This window comes from Neovison vison, chromosome 3 (genome assembly GCF_020171115.1).
Source record: "Neovison vison isolate M4711 chromosome 3, ASM_NN_V1, whole genome shotgun sequence".
NCBI classification, from domain to species: domain Eukaryota; kingdom Metazoa; phylum Chordata; class Mammalia; order Carnivora; family Mustelidae; genus Neogale; species Neogale vison.
In genome coordinates this window covers 58,158,138-58,166,977 of record NC_058093.1, presented here as the reverse complement: position 1 = coordinate 58,166,977, position 8,840 = coordinate 58,158,138, and the positions used below count along the sequence as shown (strand labels likewise).

General features: G+C 36.4%; 1 pseudogene; it reads right to left on the bottom strand.

Moving 5' to 3' along the window:
• Positions 1-6,205: 6,205 nt before the first annotated feature.
• Positions 6,206-7,400, bottom strand: LOC122901820 (annotated as a pseudogene).
• Between the last annotated feature and the right edge of the window lie 1,440 nt (positions 7,401-8,840).

The window sequence follows — 8,840 nt, the reverse complement described above, 5'->3', positions numbered from 1 at the left end:
CCACCCCCCCGCCACTTCAAACCCCTCAGACTGTTTTTCAGAGTCCATAGTCTCTCATGGTTCACCTCCCCTTCCAATTTACCCAAATTCCCTACTACTCTCTAACGCCCCTTGTCCTCCATGCTATTGGTTATGCTCCACAAATGAGTGAAACCATATGATAATTGACTCTCTCTGCTTGACTGATTTCACTCAGCATAATCTCTTCCAGTCCCGTCCATGTTGCTACAAAAGTTGGATATTCGTCCTTTCTGATGGAGGCATAATACTCCATAGTGTATATGGACCACATCTTCCTTATCCATTCATCCGTTGAAGGGCATCTTGGTTCTTTCCATAGTTTGGCGACTGTGGCCATTGCTGCTATAAACATTGGGGTACAGATGGCCCTTCTTTTCACGACATCTGTATCTTTGGGGTAAATACCCAGGAGTGCAATTGCAGGGTCGTAGGGAAGCTCTATTTTTAATTTCTTGAGGAATCTCCACACTCTTCTCCAAAGAGGCTGCACCAACTTGCATTCCCACCAACAGTGTAAGAGGGTTCCCCTTTCTCCACATCCTCTCCAACACATGTTGTTTCCTGTTTATTACCTTTTATGAGTTGTGACTTTATGGTATGCGAAAAGTGGAGCCTTTTAAAAGTTGACAACCATGTGTTGGTCATCTCTATATTCACTTATATTTGTTGAATAAAAGCAATGTGAACTTCATATTCATTTTATTTTAGCCATTTCCCCATGACATGCTTTCCAACATTAGCAAGCATGAGTCACCTGCCTGCAGCTAGTCGGCATAATCCATCTTTCCAGAATTCTTTACTTCTCATCTAATAATCCTGAATGTTGTGTGTTGGAACAATCATTCACTGTTGTTCAGGGAATGATCTCTACACTATTATTTACTGCACAATCCTGATTGATGACATTTTGGACTGAATCAGGCAAATCTGTGTATTCAAGGAGTGGACTCAAAAAGTTACTGGAAAAATTCTTTAAAGGCCAGAAATTGGCTGACTTTCTAAAGCAATGTGCAATACAGGAATTTATCATAAGTTAGAAGCATTTCTTTTGCCCCAGTAGACAGAACCAAGGAATATTTTCTTATTCTAAAGGGGTTTTGGCCTTAAAAAAATGAGTTTCTAAAATCAACCTTTACTTGGTGGACAGCATACTCTAATACAATGGATTCCATGAAATAAAGGATTATGACACATTCACTTGTTTCTGCTTCAGGATATAGCACTACCCAGTTTCCCAACTACCCTGTCATATAAGGTTTGGTATTTTAGGATAAATGCAGAGGAGCTTCACAGTCTCCAAGTCTGAAAACAACTCAATTTGAATAGAATGACAGTCCTCTATCTCTTCCTCCTATATCTCTTTTGCTTATTTTAGGTGCTAGAAGTTTTCTTAATAATGAATCCATTCACATTAGAGAATCATTTCTCTAATTTCATGAAATCTCTTTGAAATGTTTTCTGAAATATTAGCAATTTTATTGATCTAAATCTGGTAGCAGATAAAGCTGAACTGGCTGGTATGGCTGTGGATATCCATATCCTGTATAAGAATTTTAAATTGTAATAAAATATCTTTCTACATCTTACCCAAGGTTTTAAAACAATTTCTGATGTCTACAAGAGACTTTTCCAGAAGGAAGTCAACATATTGACTCCGAGGAATTAAAGTGGTTGAGAAAAATAAAGCTGAGTAGGAACCTGTTTCTTCTCATATAACTCCTTGGTGGCTACTCATTTAATAAAAATGTACCACTGGGGAGAAATTGACCTTTATGGGATCTTAAGTAATAGATATCTAAGTAATAGAGTCTTTTTTTTTTAACTACTAATGAATCACAGATAAACACTCTTTGGGTGTGTCCTACAAGAACGTGTTCTTTCTATTTCTTATCCCTCTCGTGACAACACCGAAACCCAAATCGAATCTTCTTTGTTGAGATAATTCAAGGCAGAGAAAAAAAATCCAGGGAAGGATCTAAAGAAAAAAATTTCCAGAGGTCAAAGACAGCCAGACGCTAGATCAAAACCAACACATACGTGTATCTTTAAATTTATTCGAATTTAAAAATCAGAAGATTTCATATAGGAATCTGTATTTCTAGCGTCTCTTGCAACTCTGAAGGTGAAAAACTAATGAACCTGTAGTCCTACCTTTAGACCATCGATAGGGGCTAAGCCATGCTGCTCTCCTTGGATGGAGTATGAATTCTCCAGTTCCTACTATTTGGAGGATGTATGAAAATTCATTTGCATCTGTCTCTGCCTTCTATCCGTACATTTACTTTCCAGCTTCAACAATTATTTGACTGGGACAGGGGATCAAAATGAAAAGTTCCATGGTCAGTGATTCCATAAATTTACTATGTGATGTTAGGCATTTTGGGACCTATGTCTTAGATTCCTCATGTGGAATATCCCCATAGAGATTCTCTCCGAGTTTTCCTTCCTGACCTAACATTCTACGGTCCTGTGACTAACCATTTCCAGTGTATCCTCTCATTCATAGGGTTTTTAGTTTTTAGGGAAGGAAATAAAGTAGGTGCTATTTTTAGTCTACAGACTGCAATTCATTCTGGTTAGGCTATCTGATGATTCTTTATTCTCTGATTGCCCCTATTTAGTATCAAAACAACTATTTTCAATTTTGTGGTTAAAAATGATGATAGTATCTGACACTTAATTTCAAAGCAAGTGGACTTGTGTCATAAGTGCAAAAGGTAATAGCTATTGCTTTTTAAAGAAGTAGCTGTGAGATATGATCCACATACCACAAAGTCACATATTTAAATATACGACTCAGTGGATTTTACTATATTCATAGATATATGCAACTAGCATCATGGTCAATTTTAGAAAATTACCATCACCTCAGAAAAAGCACCTCAGCCTTTAGCTATCACCCACCTATTCTCCCATCTTCCCACCCCCAGCCCCAAGCACCAACAAATCTACTTTCTTACTCTATACATTTGCCTATTCTGCCCATTTCATATAAATGGACTCATATAATATGCGGTCTTTCGTAACTAACTTTTTCCTTGTAGTATAATTTTTGAAGGTTCATCCTTGTTGTGACATGTTTCAGTACTTCATTCCTGTCTATGGCTGAATAAAATTCCACTGTATATCTATATCCATTTTTGGATTATCCATTCATCAGTTGATGGACATTTGGGATAGTTCCACCTTTTAGCTATTATAAATAGTGCTGCTATAAACGTTCACATACAAGTGTTTGTGTGGATATATGTTTTCATTTCTTTTTAGTATGTATTAAGGACTGGAATTACTGGGTCATGTTATAACTCCATATTTAACCATTGTGGGAACTGTCAGACTGTTTTCCAGAATGGATGTACAATTTTACATCCCCATCAGCAGTGTGCAAGGGTTCTGAATTTTCCATATTCATGCAGCACTTGTTATTAACTGATTTTTTGATTCTGGCCATCCTAGTATGTGGGAAATCGTATCTCATCGTGGTTTGGATTTACATTTCTCTGATACTTAATAATGTTGAACAATTTTTCAAGCAACTTCTAGACACTTGTATATCTTCTTCAGAGAAATATCTACTCAGATTTTTTGCTCATTTTTTAATTGGGTTGTCTTTTTATTGTTGGAGTTGTAAGAGTTCTTTATATATTCTAAGATATTAGTGCCTTGTCAGGATAAATAATAGGCAAATACTTTCTTTCATTCTTGGATTCTGGGGATTTATCCTGTTCTTTTATTTGGAATGTATTTCCCTGTTTCCTAATTTTCCTTGATTTTCTGTCAGCATCTGAACATTAGACAAAACACCCACCTTTCCCAGTCTTCAGACTGGATTCTCTTTGACTTATCTTTTCCCCTGACCACTAACTAACAAACTTCTTCTTTTACTAAATTTCCTCTTGTTTGTAAAAATTTCCTAGGGAAAAATTTGCTCCACACACTTAAGTCAATAAAATTTGAACCTCTTTGAAGAGATTGTTCCTGAGTCAGTGTCTAAGATTTGTTCAGACTCCAGACAACTCCTTGCAGCTATCTCTTTCCCCAGTAATGTTAGGCAAACTAGCTAGCATCAAGTTAACCTTCGTATGTCCAATAAATATACCAATTTCCTCCTAATTCCCTTTCACCACAATCTCTGCTGTTTTTAAGATTGTCTTTAGGCTTGAACTTCTTCATATTCTGTTGCAAATGGAAGTCAATTCCTTATGAAAGAAAGTAGGAGCTATCTCTTATATGGTCTTTTCTATCCCCAGGCAAAATTTCTGAGCCTCAACTATGGCACTGAGAGTGAGGACAATTAACATGTTTTCTCTGTGAGTGACACCCCTATTTCAGTAGCTGAGACCTCAATGCAGGGACTCCAAGAGGCTCATATCTTCTGAGCTTACCTCTCCCAGTACAAAATCACCACTTTATGAGCTGCGCCAAGGATAACTGGGGTCCCAGAATTCTCAACAATACCATGCCCTCACTAAAGCCCCTATTCTGTAAGTGGGGCTGGGCTGAAGAAAGAAGTCCCATCCCACCATATTCATCCTGAATTTAGCCTCAGGGGGGCAAAATGAGAAATGTTAATGTCTTGCCCTGATGGAAGATTGTCCTTTAAATGGTAACTAGTGGGAGAAAAAGCCCTGCACCAGTCTGAAAAGGAATTTCCGCTTGCTGAGTTAGGTGATAGGAGGTAGTGTGCAGGTCTTGTTTATGCTGAATTTTAGATTTTCTCGAATAAATGTTTCTTCATCTGCTGTATGTACTTGAATCCATTTCCAGATATTTTAAATAGTTGTTAAATAATTTTCTACCTACAGGGAACTCATCTAAACTCATTTTCTGTTTATAATTAGATCATCTCTGCTATACTTTCCTTTACATTTCTCTAGTTCATATGCTAATACAACAGAAGATAGTAATATGCATCTCTTTCCACTTTTCATGATCGCTACTTTTTAGTGTCTACAGAAGTATGTGCATGAAGAAAAATATTATTTTGAACAATATATATGTATCACTGGGTTTTTACTCATCATATAGTATCATCATCCCAATTACGAAAATATGTCTATCATTTGATCTTTCCTGGACCTCTTGTCATCCTTAAATGCAATGCTTTCCCTTTACATATATGGCTTTGTAGTTCAGATCTGACATTCACATTTAATATAACCTTTCTGCTCTTTCTAAATGTAGCAGTAAGGTTTCAAAGCATGAGATTAACTGATAGCATTAACAAACCATTTAATAATGAGTTGCAGAAACTTCAAAGTGTGTTGTTGCAACAATACAGACTATGTAAACAATCAGAACAATAAGGACTAAGTAAACAATCAGAACAATACAGTCTAAGTAAACAATCGGAACAATAAGGATTAAGTAAACAATCAGAACAATAAGGACTAAGTAAACAATCAGAACAATACAGTCTAAGTAAACAATCGGAACAATAAGGATTAAGTAAACAATCAGAACAATATGGACTAAGTAAACAATCAGAATATTTGCCTTCCACCTATGAGGTAATACTAAGTACAGTCAACCCTTGATTATCTAAACATCTCCCACATCAGACTTTGAATGTCTCCTAATTTTAAAAATATAAATAAATTTTGATAATTATCTTAAAAACATAAAATTGTGATGATTTGCTCTCCCATTCCCAAAACAGTCATTATACATTGCATAACATAGAAAAATAGTTTCTGAATTAGTCCCTACCATTTAAAAACTATATTGCTATACATGCTACTGATCAGGGTCATGAGAGTTTCTATGTGTCAATGGAATGTGGGAAAAAAAGCTGCTCCATTATTTGTAAAACACAAAAGTATTTTATAACCCACAAATTGAAATTTATAAAGAGTTATTGACTACTATTTCAGGTTTCCTTATATACCAAACTTGTTTGAGCTAAGTACATGTAAAAGAGATTTAGTGAACTGATGTCTAAAGTTATATATGAATTGATTAACTTTTTCAGGTAGAGTTAAGAATATCTTTAGAGGGGTTGTGTTATGTTAAAAGGTAATGATGGACTTATTTCTACAAGATTTTTTTGTGGCTGGCTTCCATACCAAATTACCCCTATTACTCTTAATTGTAAACTACTTGAAAGCATAATCCATTTTTTTCTTTTTCATACCAATGTCCTACTCAAAAGATAGAGCAATAACAGTGTTATTCACTGGCCCCATTAAGAGGTCTGACACTGAACACCACCCTGGGGTGATGTTCATCATCCTCATTTGCTTCCCTATTGTAATGGCGCCGTCTTTCCTGATTTGGATCAAAGTCCACCAGTTCTACCTGGTCCATCTCATCAGTCTCTTCTACTTCCTTCCTCTCAGGTAAGAGTTGTTCCAGCAAACAGAGTTTATCAGGAGAGAGAAAGTCATTCTCAGGAAAGTTTACCTTAAATTTGATGATGAGGCAATCCTTCTCATATGGTCTACGATAAATGGCATGCCTTCATTTAGCACACACTTGATAGCTTCATGCTTGATAATTTGACCTGGATGAGTGGTGATGACAATGGTTCGGTTGTCAAGAGTAGATATTGACTTTTGAAAACCGCACAGTGCTTCAACCAGCTGTATGTCCATACACATGAAAAGGTCTTCTCCTCACCGAGTAAAAACATCATGGTCCTTCTGATCTAAAACAATGATAATATCTCCTGGTTCCTGTCTTGGTTCTTGGTCTTCTGCACCATGGAATGTTATCTTCTGGCCATCTTTCATGCCTTTGTCAATATGAACATCTAGAATCTTCTTCTCTCAAACTATATTCCTTCCATTGCAGCTTTTACATCTATCTTTAGGACTGATCAGTTCCCTATGGCCCTGGCACTCCATACACACAGATTGAATTTGCTGAACCATTCCAGGTCCTATCTGATGAGTTCTTATTTGCATTCCAATACCTCCGCAATTGGGACAACACTCAACTGCTCCTTTCTTACCATCTCGGCCTTCACATTTATAGCAAATCACATTCTTTTGCAGAGCTAGTTTTCTTGTTGCACCATTATATAAATCTTCTAAGGTTACTGAGAGCTGATGCACAACATTTTTACCTCTCCTTTCTCTGTGCATTCTTCCTCCTCCTCCAAAAAACATATCAAAGATGTCCATAAGGGAGCCAAAACCACCACCAGCTCCACCTTCTTTAATTGCCTGTTCACCTCCTTTGTTATACAATTCCCTTTTCTTTGCATCAGAGAGTACTTCATAAGCTTGAGAAATCTGTTTAAACTTCTCTCCTTCATTTGGATTATTATCAGGGTGATACTTCAAGGCCAGTTTCCTGTAGGCCTTTTCCAGTTCTTCTTGGGTGGCATTGGGTTTGACCCCCAAAACATCATAGTAAGTGGTTTCTTTCACCATTTTCTACAGTCAGTGAGAGGGCCGAGGCCGATGTCGGGGAGCAGGAAGGAGAGCGTTGCTGGGCGCAGCTTGGGTAGCCGTACCTCCTCCGCATCTCACTGAGCATTCTGGAAAGATGCCACATTTTTCAGTTTTGTTTTTTTTTTAATCTGTTAAAACTGAGGACCCATGCACATATTTTAAGTGTATAGTTCAGTAAGTTTTGACAAATATCACCCCAATAAACATATGGAACCCTAAAAAATTCCCTTATGTTCCCATTCCCTTATGTTCCCATCCTGTAAATATTCACCATCCCAAAATAATCAGTTTCTTTATTTTTGCTATGATACAATATGTTTTACTTTTCTAGGACTTTATATAAGCAGAGTTATATATATTTTCTTTTATGTCTGTCTTTTTTTATTTACCATGATGATTTGAGTTTTATCCATGTTGCATGCATCCTAAGTTTCTTCTTCCATTTTTATTGCAGATTAGTATTCCGTTATAGGAATATACCAAAATATGTTTATCCCTTTTCATATATATATATATATATATGGACTATATATACATATATGTATATAGACTCTATACATATGTATATGTGTGTGTGTGTATATACACACACATATATATGTATATATATAAAGAGTTTGTTATATAGTCCAGATTTACATATTCTGGATATAAGCCATTTTTTAGATACCTGCATCGCAGGGATATTCTCCAAGTCTTAGGCTTACCTTTCCTTTAAAAAAAAAATATATATATATATATATACATATATATTTATAATACATATATATACATATATATAGTATATATAGAGAGAGCAGTGTGAGGGGAATAGGGAGAGGAAAAGAATCTTTTTTTTTTTTAAGATATTTATTTTATTTATTTGACAGATAGAGATCACAAGTAGGCAGAAAGGCAGGGAGAGAAAGAGGAAGATAATCAGGCTCCCTGCCGAGCAGAGAACCCAATGTCGGGCTCGATTCCAGGACCCTGGGATCATGAACTAAGCTGAAGACAGAAGGAAAAGAGAGAATCTTAAGCAGACTCCATGCTGAATTCAGAGCCCAACTTGAGACTTGTCTCACAACCCTGAGTTCATGACCTGAGCTGAAATCAAGAGCCAAAGGCTGACTTGACTGAGCCACCCAGCCTCTCCTGGTTTACCTTTTTGTACGGTTAGTGCTTCTGTTCTACTTTGTCTACCCAACAGTCACAGAAATATTTTATGCTTTTTGTTTTTTAAGAAATGATGGAGTTTTAGGATATATATTGAGATTTATTATCATCTTAAAGTATTTTGTATAAAAGTATAAAGTATTTGGGGGCCATCTTCTTCCTCAGGAAACAGACTCTGAAATGGAGATTTATGTAAAAGGCTTATCGGGTTGTGCCTATTTCAGCACAATGTGTAGCTACCACTTGCAGAGCTGAGATCCACTGACT